The sequence below is a fragment of the Marmota monax genome, unplaced genomic scaffold (assembly GCF_021218885.2).
Source record: "Marmota monax isolate L192 unplaced genomic scaffold, Marmota_monax_Labrador192_F-V1.1 WCK01_AAM20220418_F8-fsc00217, whole genome shotgun sequence".
NCBI lineage: Eukaryota > Metazoa > Chordata > Mammalia > Rodentia > Sciuridae > Marmota > Marmota monax.
In genome coordinates this window covers 2,127,100-2,141,434 of record NW_026692031.1, presented here as the reverse complement: position 1 = coordinate 2,141,434, position 14,335 = coordinate 2,127,100, and the positions used below count along the sequence as shown (strand labels likewise).

General features: G+C 53.6%; 1 long non-coding RNA gene across 3 annotated transcripts; it reads left to right on the top strand.

Annotated features, from left to right (window-relative positions):
- The first annotated feature begins 5,930 nt into the window (after window positions 1-5,930).
- Window positions 5,931-13,567, top strand: LOC124099041 (uncharacterized). 3 transcript variants are annotated; one of them, XR_006853797.2, is made up of 7 exons: window positions 5,931-6,102; window positions 6,848-6,979; window positions 7,084-7,109; window positions 7,486-7,648; window positions 7,758-7,948; window positions 10,654-10,799; window positions 11,707-13,567. It is a non-coding gene; the product is annotated as an uncharacterized LOC124099041 (long non-coding RNA). The 3 variants fall into 3 exon arrangements; XR_006853800.2 differs by having other exon boundaries at window positions 11,095-13,567; XR_006853798.2 differs by lacking the exon at window positions 7,084-7,109.
- Window positions 13,568-14,335: the final 768 nt, after the last annotated feature.

Genomic DNA, 14,335 nt, shown 5'->3' with positions numbered 1-14,335 from the left:
GCCGTGTGCATAATGTGTGCATTGTGGTGTGGTGTGTGTATGCCAGGGGTGTGTGTATGTGATGTGTTTGTGTGACGCTGGTGTGTGTGCATGTGTGCTATGTGTGATGTGTGCATGTGAGGGGTGTGTGTATGTGATGAGTGTGTGGCATGTGTGTGTGCTATGTAGTATGTGTGTGTGTGTGTGTGGTATGGTATGTGTATGTGATAAGTGGTGTGTGTGATGTGGATGCAGATGTGTGGTGTGATGTGTGTATGTGAGGAGTGTGTGTATGTGATGCGCATGTGGTGTGTGTGGTGTGTGATGTGTGTGGTGTATGATGTGTGTGTGGTGTGAAGTGTATGGTGTGTGTGGTTTGTGGTGTGTGATGTGTGTGGGGTGTGAAGTGTGTGATGTATGTGGTTTGTGGTGTGTGTGTGGTGTGTGGTGGGTGTGTGGTGTGGTGTGTGTGGTGTGTGGTGTGTATGAGGTGTGTGAAGTGTGTGGTGTGTGGTCTGTGTGGTGTGTGGTGAGTGTGGTATGTGGTATGTGATGTTTGGTGTGTGTTGTGGTGTGTGAGCTGTGAGCTGTGTGGTATGAGGTGTGAGGTGTGTATGTGTGGTTTGTGGTGTGTAGTATGTGTGTGTGATGTGGTATGTGTGGTGAGGTGTATGTGGTGTGAGGTGTGTGGTATGTGAGGTGTGTGATTGTGTATGTGGTGTGTGGCGTGTAGTGTGTGTCTGGTGTGTGTGTGTGGTGTGTGGTGTGAGCTGTGTGGTGTGGTGTGTGTGGTGTGAACTGTGTGGTGTGAGCTGTGTGGTATGTGGTGTGAGCTGTGTGGTGTGTGGTGTGAACTGTGTGGTGTGAGCTGTGTGGTGTGTGGTGTGAACTTTGTGGTGTGAGCTGTGTGGTGTGTGGTGTGAACTGTGTGGTGTGAGCTGTGTGATGTGAACTGTGTGGTGTGTGGTGTGAGCTGTGTGGTGTGTGGTGTGAACTGTGTGCTGTGAGCTGTGTGGTGTGAGCTGTGTGGTGTGAGCTGTGTGGTGTGTGGTGTGAACTGTGTGGTGTGAGCTGTGTGGTATGTGGTGTGAGCTGTGTGGTGTGTGGTGTGAACTGTGTGGTGTGAGCTGTGTGGTGTGTGGTGTGAACTTTGTGGTGTGAGCTGTGTGGTGTGTGGTGTGAACTGTGTGGTGTGAGCTGTGTGATGTGAACTGTGTGGTGTGTGGTGTGAGCTGTGTGGTGTGTGGTGTGAACTGTGTGCTGTGAGCTGTGTGGTGTGAGCTGTGTGGTGTGAACTGCGTGGTGTGAGCTGTGTGGTGTGAACTGCGTGGTGTGAACTGTGTGGTGTGAACTGCGTGGTGTGAGCTGTGTGGTGTGAGCTGTGTGATGTGAACTGTGTGGTGTGTGGTGTGAACTGCGTGGTGTGAACTGTGTGGTGTGTGGTGTGAGCTGTGTGGTGTGAGCTGTGGTGTGAGGCTGGTGTGATTCATGGTGCCACAGAAAGGCAGTTCTTGGTCCTGGTTCCTATTGGTCATAGCAGACTGACCCGATGAGAGGTGGCCCAGCCATGGCAGCCCTGCTCCTGGTGCCTTCCCGCAGCCCAGTGGGGCTGACCCACTGCCCGGCCTGCGGTGGGCCTGGCCTGGGAAGCCGGAGGTGGGCTCAGTGGGCACTGTTACCCCAAGCCCCCACGCGGCCCCACCAGGGACGGCCGTCCCCCAAGCCCCGGTGGGGTGCCAGGGAGGGTGTGTGGGGCAGCACGCCTGCTCCAGGAGGCCCTGCGTGGCCTGTCTGAGCCTCACTTTGCCACCTTGGTCTCTATGGCCGCAGACCCCGGGTTCCAATGGGGGACTTGAGAGCAGGTCAGAGCCGGGTCTTTACGGCTGAAGCCACCATGACACAGAAGCCACCACGACACAGAAGCCTGTGGAGACAGGAGCTCAGGAGCTCGGGCACTGAGAGACCCAGGAGGTGGAAGGCTGGGGGACTGGCCGGGGGACGCTGCCCCAGGACACCCCGGTCAACACGAGGACGGGAACCCAGACTGAGAGCAGGCGAAATCGGTAACAATCTACTTACAACAGTCACCCTCCCAGGAGGCCATCACCCCAGACAGCGCTGTCACCATGGAAGACCTAGGGGACTGCCATCTGTGAGATGGCCCGGTGTGACAAGCCCCACTCACCCGCATGGCGCTTCCAACAGCACAGGGACTGGGCGATGGAGGACTGTCCCTGTGTCTGCGCATGGAGGAAGGCCAGCAGCAGGAACAGCAGCCAGCAACGCACCCAGGGGAAGGGGACAAGGAGACAGCTCAGGACGTGACAGAAACCAAGACGGAGCCGTGAGACAAGAGCGGGTTAAAATGAGGACATCTGGAGGGCGGGAAAGGACTCTTAGAAACCAAAACTCTAGCAAAGGAGAAAAAGAAACTCCACTGCCTTTTGGAAAATGGGGATCGAGCAAGCCTTCCAGTAAATATGACAGACAAAGAGACAGTGGAGAGGAGATGGAAGGATACGTCAAAGAGGCAAGGAGAGGAATGAGTGCAGACATTTACCAACCTGGGAAGAGCCACCGAGTGCCTGGCTGTTGTGTCACCCCAAAACCCACATCAATGCACATAGAGAAAATGGACTGAAAGGGGACAGGGGGTGGTGGGGCCAGCGTGACCTCAGGAGCACGGGCTGGATGACAGTGCAGCCTGGAAAGCTTACCTCGCCAAACTGTCCGTCAGGGGCGAACCTGGAAGAGGGGCGGGGCTTAAGATCCAAATGTCTGGAAATCCATGTCTCTAGGCTGGCCTGTGGGGTGTCCTGGTCCCTACCTGATTGAAGACCACACCCCATTGGCTCCCATTGGTTACCTACCTAATGATACCTGATTAGAATACTGCCACTTTACCCGCCTTCGTTATTTTCTTTCTTTCTTTTTTTAATATTGATTTTTTTTAGTTTTCGGCGGACACAACATCTTTGTTGGTATGTGGAACCCGGGCCGCACGCATGCCAGGCGAGGGCACTACCGCTTGAGCCACATCCCCAGCCCTCTTGAGTATTTTCAAATACTGAACCTGTGGCGGGAATTATCATGGGTGGTAAGACCTCAGTGGTGGGAGCTGTCATGGTAACAGGACTTCTCTCCAAAAGGGACACGATGACTCATCTCCCTGTCTTGTCCTCCAGTGGCATTTTTCTTTGTACCTTCTCCCTGCCGCTTTGGTGTCCCTGAAAGACATGTTCAGATATCTGTAAAATTGTGTGCACACACCTGTGGGCGTGGGTGGGTTCCTGTAAATCGTATCAGCAATCTCACGCTCAGACAGTGTGTTTCCAAACCTGCTCTCGGGCTGGGAGTGGGGCTCAGTGGCAGAGGCCTTGCCTCACAAGTATGAGGCACGGGGCTCGACTCTCAGCAGCACATCAAAATAAATAAATAAATAAAGGTATCGTGTCCTTCTACAACTAAAAAATTATTAAAAACAAAGCAACAACCACAAAGAAGCCTGTTCTTATGTCCATATTTTGGCCCCCAGCATAGACGTCCTGGTATCTGGTTTCTCACGTGATAGATCATAGGCACCCTCATTGATTTTGTGTTCCTTACGATTAGTCGGCTTTAACCAGTTTAAAGGACGCCTTGTTTTTAGCCATTTGTCTATTTGTTTATTTGGGTACTAGGGATTGAATTCAGGAGTATTTTACCACTGAGCTGCATCCCCAGTCCTTTTGATTTTTTTATTTTGAGACTGTTGCTGAGGGCCTTGCTAAGTTACTGAGGCTGTCCTTGAGCTTGTGATCCTCCTGCCTCAGCCTCCTGAATTGCTGGGACTAGAGCGTGCACAGCCAGATCCATTTAAGCCATTTGATTGGCTTGATTGGTTTTGCTAATACAAACAGTGTCAGGGTGAAAGCAGGAAGATCGTGAGTTCAAAGCCAGCCTAAGGTGAAATACTAAGCAACTTAGTGAGACCCCGTCTCTAAATGAAATACAAAAAAAAAGAAAATAGGGCTGGGGATGCAAGTCAGTGGTCGAGCACCCTCGAGTTCAATCCCTAGTACCCACCCCCAAATGACGTATCAATAGGCAGGAATGAACACGTCAATATTTATATCAGCAGGAATGTCTCTAGAATAGATTCTTAGTAGAATTGCTAACTCCAACAGATATATTTAAATTTTCTCTAGTTATGGCCCTGTTATTCTTCAACCAGATTGTACTAGTTCATACATCTCCCCATGAAGTGTGGAGCACCCTTTTCTCATGTTCTCTCCAATACTGGAAGTTTTCCAGTATTTCACAAATATTGTGAATGGATGAAAAACAGCCTTTCAACGTTGCTGTAAGCCTGATCCTTTTCTTACTAGTGGGGTGAGCATTTTCCCCCAGTTGTTAAAGCCAGTTTATTCCTTTCCCCCTGGGAGTTGCTGGTTCCTTCCTGTGTTAATCAGACAAGTTAATGATAATAGTGACCCAAAAAACAGACTCCCAAGGGGACCGTGCTCCCGTGGTCCAGTTCCATTCCTTACCCATCCGGGTCCCTTCATCTAACAGCTATACCACAGAATGTGGCCTCCAGGGTGACTGCGGTGGAGAAGGGAGGGACCCAGGGGACAGATGAGCTTTGGACTGGCCCATCTCCACTGTGGCTAATGTCAGCAATGCTCTGTCCCCATTCACTGGCCAGAACAGGTGGGTTTCTCTGTCACCTGCCAGGGAGCTGGGAACGCTTTACTGCCACCAAACCCTTGCTTTGCCACTGTTTGTTAGCTACAAGCGGACACCATATTTTATTTCTATGGGGTGCTGAGGATGGAACCCAGTGCCTCACGCCTGCTGGGCAAGCGCTCTGCCTCGGAGCCCCAACCCCAGCCCCCCATGGCCGGTGTTTTTACGGTTGTCTTTCTTTTCTATTAGTCTGTGAAGGCTTTTGATGTATTGTGGACATTGCCCCTTGGTTGGGTCACGGAAGGGTTCAGGATCTCCCTGGATGGATGGTTTTGGAGCTCTGCTCTCTTTCACCCAACCCTGGTTTTCAGCTTGATGCTCTTCTGGGTGCCCATCTTCCCCCGATGGTTTTGCTTGGCCACCCCCGTGCTGAGGTCCTAAGCGTCTCCCACATTTCTCTACTACAGTTTTTGTCTTTAAGACACGTTTCTATGTCACATCCAACCTGTGCTTATTTTTATGTCCATCATGAGGGACGTGGAGCTTTTGATGAACCTCCTCATTGTTGGGGGGCCTCTGACTTCCATGTGGTCGACCCTAGGGGCGTGTGGAGTGCACACCTTGCTTGCTTCTGCTTGGCCCTTGACCATGACTCCCACACCTGCCGTGGCTCCTCCCTGGGCTTCATCAAGGGAACCCACTCCTGAGGCTGCCCTGGAACTTCCAGAATCCTTCCCAGTTCCTCTTCTGTCTACCCCTTGCCAGTGGCCACAGCCTGGCCCCAAGCTCGCCTCTGCCCACACCCTACCCTCCCTCCAACCTGGCTCTGAACCTCTCTCCGGGATCCAGAGCCCCACTCCATGCTTCTGCCACCTGCCCGTGACCCCACCTCCCAATGCCTCTGCTTGCCCCCCATGATGCCTCCAGACCTTCCCTCCCCCAACCCCCAAGGTCTCCCCAATAACAGGAGACCCTCAGGACACGTCCCCTCCATTCTGCCCCAGGCAATTGTCCTCCAGCCAAGTCTCTGCTGCAAGGGACCTTCCAGCTTCTGTCCCCTGGGTCCCTGCTCCAGACCACAGAATTTCTCCAGCCTGACACCTCAGAGCCCCGTGACTTTGCCGGGGCTATTTCTTCTGCCTAAAACACCCTTCCTCGACCTCCCTGTTGACTAGTGCCCACTTTTCCCTATAGCCCAGTTCAGTGCCACTCTCCTAGCTGCCTGGGCACCTGGACTTTGCTCTCTGACCCCTCACAGTCGGGCAGCCTCTGTACACATCCACCTGGCCTGCGGCTCTGCGATCCCGGTTCCCTGTGGATTTGTGCAGAGACCTCACGCTTCCTGGGGCCAGAGCCCCGATCCTCCTGTCCTCAGCCCTGGTACTGGGTACCTCACCCATGTCAGGGCTTTGATGAGAACAACCCTGCGGAACATTCTCTGAAAGCCAAAGACAGGTATGAAGCCGGGTACTGGACAGGTAGGAATTTGGAAGGACGAGTGGCCGGTCTCCTCCAGTGGGGCTGGAGCGGCCGGGCTGCCCCTCTCCACCCCGTCAGTAGCTCCAGGCTGCGGTAAACAAGCTCCAGGCTGGAAGCCCTGCCTGGCCCCTTTGCAGCTGATTCTTAAAATCACACATTTTATTCTTCAAATTCCAAAGCCTGCACAGCTCCAAAAATGTTGTCTCCCAGGGAGGCTCTGTCAGGCAGGGGGCTGTCCAGCACCCCTCGGCGGGCAGGACAAGGGCTGGTGGGCATGACTTAGGAAGGGGATCTCCGGGAGGTCCTGGCATGCCTCGTCCCGTGGATGCACAGGCCACTAGACATGGTCCCGAGGCCCCTGGAAGGAAAGCAGGGCATCGTCTGCAGACCCAGCAGCAGGGTTAGGTTTCCAGCCCCGACTGTGTGTGATGTCACCCGTGGCTGGCTGCTCGGGGCACCACTCTGACCTGGCTGGAGGCTCAGGGGTGGTTACAGCAGGGTCACCTTGCCCTTCCTCCTTTCAGTGCAGAGTGACTGAGAAAGGCCAGCTGTTTTCCAGCCGTGGAGACTGGCCAGTGTGTGGTGCAGGCCCTGCCTCTAGAGGTGGGACTCCTTCTTAACATCTCTGTCCATCCATCTGGACAACAGCCCCCACCACCAGTGTCCCTCAGCCTGGGTGGCAAAGTCCACCTCTTAGCTGCCACGGCTTCCTCCTTGGCAGGTCCCCGTAGCTCATCCCGGGCTCGGTCAGAAGGCAGCCGCGGAATCCTTCTCAACACTTGACAAGGCCTGCCATTTGAAGTGACCCCTCTGGACCATGGAGCTGCTGGTCAGTTGTGAAACATCTCACAAGGTGACTGCTTGTGCTGACCCATGTCCACAGTCATAATCACGGGCAGTCAACACCAGGGTAGGAGGGTATGATAGGGGTTTCTAGGTCCACTTTCTGTTTTGCAGGAAGAGGACACGGAAGAACTCAGAAGGTCGGTGCACCCTTCCTAAGAACCCTGCTGGCTTCTCAGGCTCTGCAGAGTGGTGGGGAGCACCGGCTTTGTTTGCAGACTTCAAATTCTGGGTTTCCCCTTGGGGATCACATATTGGGTCGGTATTAGAGACTGCAATGAGCCGGTTGAGCTGTGTAGTCCTGAGCTCCTGTTGAGGACAGAGCACATGCTATGGCACACGGAGCAAGATGGTGTGATGACACACGTTTCCCCCCCACAGTCCTGAGCACTGCAGAGGGGCCCACACTGATCGCAATTGCTTATTCTTCAGCTGAAATCACTGGGGCTCACCCCGTTGTCCCTGATTGCTAATACAGAGATGGAGTGGGTCAGCTCTTTTCTTTCTCTCTGTCAGGCCCCCCACCCGACCCCGCCCAAAGGAGGTGGAACACACATCAGTCCTGGATCCCTGTGAATCTGCTCAATCCCTAATGGGGCTGACAAGTGCATTTCTGTTGCCAGAATCACTCACTTGGGACCATGTTGGGTCCAGCCAGGATTCAGGTCCTCCACATGTGGTTTGTATAATAAACATGAAACCCCTCTCTATCAGTCAACTTTCTTCATGGTGACAAAGTACCTAAGATAATTGACTTATAAAGAAAAAAGGTTTATTTTGTCTTACAGTTTTGGAGTCTCCAGTTCATGAACAATTGGCACTGTTGTTTTGAGTGTCTCGTGAGACCACGCATCATGGCAGAAGCATGTGATGAAGCTACAAAGCAAAGAGAAAAAGGAAGAGACTGGGGTCCCACAATCCTTTCAGGGACAAACGCCCAATATTCTAAAGGCCTCCCAAAAGGCCCCACTTCTTAAAGGTACCACCTCTTAAATAACACCACCCCGAGGACTAAGCCTTTAGCATGTGAGCCCTTGTGTGACATTTATGATCCAAATTATAGCAATCTCCTTGAGTGGGAAGCTGTTCTCTGCCCCAGGCAAACTAGAAATGGCACCTGGTACCTATAACAGCCAAGGCAAGTGTTGGCTGAAAACCAACTAAAATCAGTTCCGTTCATCTCTTGGCCCAAGCAAATGAGCCTGAGCACGTGTCCTGGGTGTGTTCGGGTGCGTGTGAGTGTGCGTATGCTGGTGACATGTTACTGAAACCAGGCAGCTCTGCTCTAACAAGGTTAGCTTTTCCTGGATGTCACGCCAGGAGCCACACCAACATGACATCCCGGCCACCTCCTTGTTGTAGCTGGTAGATGGGAAATGGGCCCACAGAGGTGACTGAAAGTGAGACAAGAGCTCCGGTCCCCAAGAATCGCTGCATGTACACTGTCCCACATTTAGAGGTTTAGAGCCATGATTACTGAACTGCAGTTCGTGATTGTGGGGGTCAGGCATTTGTAGGGAGCCTCTAAGTTGGCCCTGTCCTCTATGTGACCTCTGTGGCCCTTGAGGCCAGCCCCCTCTCCCTGTACCCCTCAGCTTCTTGGGACATTCCCGGTGATCCCCCCTCCCCGGGTTCTTCATCCAGCTCATATGGAGGACACATTCTTTCCTGAGTCTTCTGTCAACTGCTTGCACATGACACCTATTTCCCAACAGGGACCTGACCTGTAGAGTAAGTTAAAAAATGACTTAATGGGTCCTATTTTTATAATAAAACAACACAGCAAAAATTGTGTCATCTGTTAAAAGTAAAACAACAAATGATGATTAAAAAAAAAATAACAGGTAAGATTTGCCTTGTTTGCAAGTGCCTAAGACGTGCCCCTCTGTAGTCAGAGTCAACCACTCTGTAGAAGTGACTGTTCATCCTCCAAGTACCAAGCCGGGAAGATTCCTTCCTCTCCTTTGCAGGTAGCGTGAGGCACTCCGCCTGCTGGTCTCTGGGTGCTGTGTGTGAAGGTGCTTTCCGCCCACCCAGGCAGGTGCAGCCCTTGGGGTGGCCTACGGGCAGTGGCCATCAGACACTCCCTGTGTGACCTGCCCTCCTCCCCTCCTGGAGCTCGTGATCCCTGCGTGTAGAAGGAGGTTCTCAGGGGAGGAAGTTTTAGGGCACAGTTGGTGGTTAAAAAATGCCCGCCCCCTCTGTTTCAGGTGGCGTGGTTTGGCAGGACTTGAGACTCCAAGTCTTGGAGCAGAATAGCATTCTGCATCCCATTTGTTGGGTGCAGGTGGTGGAGCCCTGAGCTAGACTCTAGGGGTCCCTGATGTGGCCGTGCCGGTTCTCAGGGTCACCTCGAGGTTCCTGATTGGATTCTCACAGCAGCCTGTGAGCATGGCTGAGTGACTGGCGTCACAGATGACTCCTCATGGAGGAGACTGAGACAGGGCCCCAGGTTGGCCAGGAAGAATCCAGGCTGAGCCAGAGCCCTCCTCACTGGACCTGGGAAGAGGCACAGCTCCCTCCCGAGGCCCACCAGGTGTTAAGGTGCAGGTGGAGACAGGCTGGGGAGCATCTTGGAATACGGGGAACCCGGGTGTGGGCACCAAGAGCAAACAAGGGGGGAAGGGAGTTTCTACCCTGCGGCTCCTCCTGCCCCGCCGTCTGCAGGCTCCTCTCTGGTCTTCCATTTCTTCTGCCATCTTGGCCCCGGATGTTCACAAGGACCCACTCTGCAGCCGGACACCCAGGACAGGGGGCTGACCAGGGTTCGGACAGTCTGTGCCGAGTCTCTGAGATGGTTCCATGTTATCTCTAAGCAGTCCATCCATTTGCTCTCTAGAGTGCAGGGAGCAGGTAAGCCCCAAGGCCTGCCGGGCAAATTAAGAAAAGTACCGTGTTTAAGGAAGAGAAGCCAAGCTGCCGGAAAAGCACCTTTGGAGTGGGGACAGAGGCAGATTGAACTGAATCCTATATTTGTTTTTTTTCCTCTAGGTGAATAACCTATGATACGGTTTAAAAAGTTAGGCGCAGTATGATAATTGCTAATTATGAAACAGAACAATTACAACAGCATACCGTAATAAAATTTAAATGCATGTGATCTCTCTCAAAATATTTTATATTCTTTCTCATGGTTAGTTGCAGGTACTGAGACCCCCTCCGAGGCCCCCGAACTCCCAGCTTGTCTATGGACTTGCTGGACTTCTGGAAAATTCCATTGATTACTTTTAATAGAATCACTCCCCAAATGTGGGCTATCAATGAGGGCGTAGCATATATTTGCAAAAACCTTTTCCTCCTGAGATACAGTTTTGTGGTTGATCAGAGATCTGGCCCTTTTATTCACACCCCTCTTGACAAAGACCGCAAGATCACCTATGAGGAATTCGTCCCAGAAACAATAAGAAGAAGCAGGACCCAGCTTCTCTCCCTATTACAGTTTTAAAAGCCTCCTGCAGAAGTGGACGATGATATTTGGGGTTAAAGTACGTAGTTTGAATTTGCACTAAGAAAAACCTCTTAGAGGTAAGAATGTCCTCCTTCAGTGGAAGGGCCCTGGTCTGTTCTTATGCCAAGAGGGGCCAGGAGCCTGGGAGCTGCAGGGGGCTGGGCACTGCCTCATGGCGCCTTTCTGTCCTTCATGGCTGCAGAGAAAAGATCTCACGTGTGTTTTGTCATCTGCAGGCAGCTGCTACCATGGTGCAGCCACCATATGCTCTCTCCTCCGTGCATGCCAGAGAGCTTAGCACATGGTATTCATTCCACGGATAGAGGCCCTCAGGGGACCAGGGGACACAACCCAGGTGACAAGCAAGTGCAAGCGTACAAAGGTGAGCCACCACTGCGGAGACTGTGCCTGGCTTTGAGAGAAGCCAAGCTTTCTTCTCCCAACCTCTCCTCCTCTGTACGTGAGCCCTGCGGAATGACAGGCTGCTGCAGGCTCCGTCTCACTCTCTGGGCAGAACACGAGGGGCCTCTCCCCATCTTGATCCTTATGTTGTGCTAAGCCTGATGTTTGTCACCAGCAAAGGGCTCTCAGAGGCGTATTGGCACCTCTGAACAGCCTGCAGATGCGGGGCCCTCTTGCTGTTCAGCAGGAGGGACACCCATCCCGCTTGGTTCCAGGACAACTTTTGAGTGCTGCTGGGCTCCTGCCAAGTGTGAGCTCCGCTGGGGCCCTGGAGTGACCTAGATGGATCTGTGTGTGTGGAGTCGCTTCTCTCCAGGACAGGGAGCTCACAAACAACCTGGGGAAGAGGGAAAACAGTCCCTCCTGCAAGCAGCCAGCCACCTCCTCTGCTAATTGAAAACAAAAAGGGACACTTGTGAAATTCTGCCCGGAGTGCCATCGTCACCTCCTGGGGCTCCTGGGCCCTGTGCTGTGTTTATGGATAAATCAGCACATGCTGTCTTGGCCACGGGAGAGAGGTCTGGGGCAACAGGCTGCAACCCCCAGAGAGGGAGGCCAGGAGCACCACACAAATTGCACAACACCATCTTGTCATCTGTCCCCGTAGCCGAAGGCCCCCAGGAAAACAGAGGCAGCTGACACTGGGCGGGAAGGCCATCTGGAAGCAGCCCTCGGGGTGTAAGCCATCCTCAGAGTGCTGTCTGGCCTCCAATGCACCGGGGACAATGGTGTCCTTGCTGCTGTTGGCCTGAGTCTCCCCCTTTGCCAGGGGTGCACGGGCGCCTCAGCGTGCAGAGATCAGAGGTGTCCTCTGCCCCGTTCTGCAGGTTCAGCCGCAAGTTCTCGTCTCATTCACCAGTGGCTGCTGCCTCCCTGTCTCCCTGTGGCTGCTCTGGCCTCTGTCTGAGGCTGTGATGAAAGGGATGCTTCAGCTGTTCCCACATGGCATTGAGCAATGTGTCCCACGGGCTACTCGTGAAGATCTGGGGACTGTGTGACCAAGTCTCACCGGGCACCTTGCAGGGCCAGACAGACTCAGGCCCCTCTCCTGTGCCTTCCTGCTGCTCACGCGAGCTCCCTGTAGCTTCTAGAAGAGAATCCAGGAGTTCTTTAGCTGCCCCAAGCAGTGGCCTCGGGACCCTGGGGACCTGACCCTGTGCAGCAGCTGAGCAAACACTATCAGCTCTGCGCAGAGGCGAGTGATGCCCGTGGGGGTCCCGCTTGGCCTTAAGACTCAACATGTGTCCAAGTGTGAGTATTCCTTACCCACAGATCTGCCTGCCTCAGAGTTGCTCCCCAGGGTGCTGGGAGCAGAGGAGTCGGGCAGAGGAACTAGACCTGCTTGGGATCCCTGAGCAGCCCTTTGAGAGGGTCCAAGACAAGCTGGACGACCACGGACCCAGGGACTAACCTCAACTCCCCCCCACAACAGTAAACCCAGAAAATGGGCCTGGGAATCCCCAGGATGGAGCTTTGAGGTCCCTTGCCTGGTCATAAGCTGAACTTCCCTGTGCATGGGCCTGGGTAAGCACAGGGCTCTACTCTTGCCTGTGGCACATGGTCCTTTCGTGTTGCTGATTTTCAAAAATTGAGCATTTCCCTTGAATTCCAAGCATCTTGGGTTAAGGACACGCCTTGTGTGGATCGCAGAATCTGAATTCCCCTTCCACCACCAGCTGTGTGACTTTGGGTAAAGCACATGATGTCTCTGGGCCTTGCCCTCCCACTGGGATGCTGCTGCCTCCTTCAGAGGCTGTTGGGAAGAAATAGGATTCTCTGACAGCAGAAAAGCATGAAGCAGGCCAGTTTCTACATTGTTGGCCCCTGTCTTCTTCCTTACTGAAGAAGAACAGTGGGTGGAAATGGCTTTTAAGAGCAGTATCTGGGCCGCGGGTGCGGTGGCACATGCCTGTAATCCAGCCACTCAGGAGGCTGAGGCAGGAGGATCGCGAGTTCAAAGCCAGTCTCAGCAATAGCAAGGCGCGGGGCTGGGGATGTGGCTCAAGCGGTAGCGCGCTCACTTGGCATGCGTGCGGCCCGGGTTGGATCCTCAGAACCACATACAAACAAAGATGTTGTGTCCGCCAAAAACTGAAAAATAAATATTAAAAATTAAAAAAACAATAGCAAGGCGCAACTCAGTGAGACCCTGGCTCTGAATAAAATCAGAATAGGGCTGGGGGTGTGGCTGGCTGAGTGGTGGAGTGCCCCTGAGTTCAATCCCTGGTGCCAGAAACAGAACAAGGCCGCCCCTGGCGGGGAGGGGAGCAGGAGTGTGGGTCTGGGGCTCCTGCAGTCCTCTGACGTGAGCCTGAGGGACAGCAGCAAGAAAGAAGAGTCAGCTCTCTGTTCTGCACCCATTTCTTGCCCCCTACCTGCTTGGGGGCTGGGCGGGGCTGCAGATTCCAAGCCCAGAGGCCTTTCCCCAGAGCCGGCGGCTAGGTGGAGAGTGACATTTGGTTGGTTTCGGATTTTGAAATACAGGAATCAGTCAAAAGCCAAGCTTTACTAGTGCGAGTGGTTTATCGGGGCCCGCTGGATTTGGAAATCCACAACAGGACGCTTTGGAGACCCGCATGGGGCCAGCCCTCTCCACATAACCAGTGGTGATAAGGGGTGGGGTGGGGGGCTCTGAGGAGGAGCCAGGCTGGTGGCAAAAAAATGACAAACAAAAAATAAAGCAAAGGAAACCGCAGACTGCAGCATCTGAATCTTGCTCTGACTCCACAGGATTTAGTAATGGCTGAGGGGACATTTAACCAACTGATGCAATCTTTCAAGACTCCTCAGGCTTTATCAACACCCAGGAGGGGACACCCTGGGTCCTGGGGACGTGCGTGGCCCACTTCCTAGAGGTTGGTCTGAGGATCGTAGCCTTAGCATTACGGGGTACCTTCTATGAATACAAATTCCTGGGACCCCCCCTCCCTTCGTGGACATATTGGTTGGGTTGGGGTCTGGGACTCTACATTAAACACAGTCTCCCAGGTTCACCTTAGCTAAGCAAAGAACCAGGAAAGGCGAGCCTCTCTCTAAAAGGCAGAAATCGGGGTCTCTGCTAGGGATGCCTGATCTGCCCAGACTCCTCCTGAGGTGGGGACCAGGTCCGAGATGCCTACCCCAGAGAAGAGCACAGAGGGGGCTTGTGGCCTTCTTCTGAGCTTTTCCTCACTTGGACTTGAAAAAAAATCTGCCTAGTGTAGCCCTAATAGAGGGTGACTTGCTGCTTCCTCTGCCATGCACCCGGTCACGCTTGGGGACCCGTGAAGGAGAGGCCACCCACATGCTGAACCTGAATTGTGCGCACGGTCCTCCAGGACACAGCCAGGAACACAGTGTTCCTGGCCCTGCAGGGCTCGGCCCCTGACACCTGGAGAACCTGTTGGGTCACTCTTGGCCCAGAGGACAGGAGCCGGAGGCACTCAGCAGGACAGCACTGCTCACACCTGGGAAGGC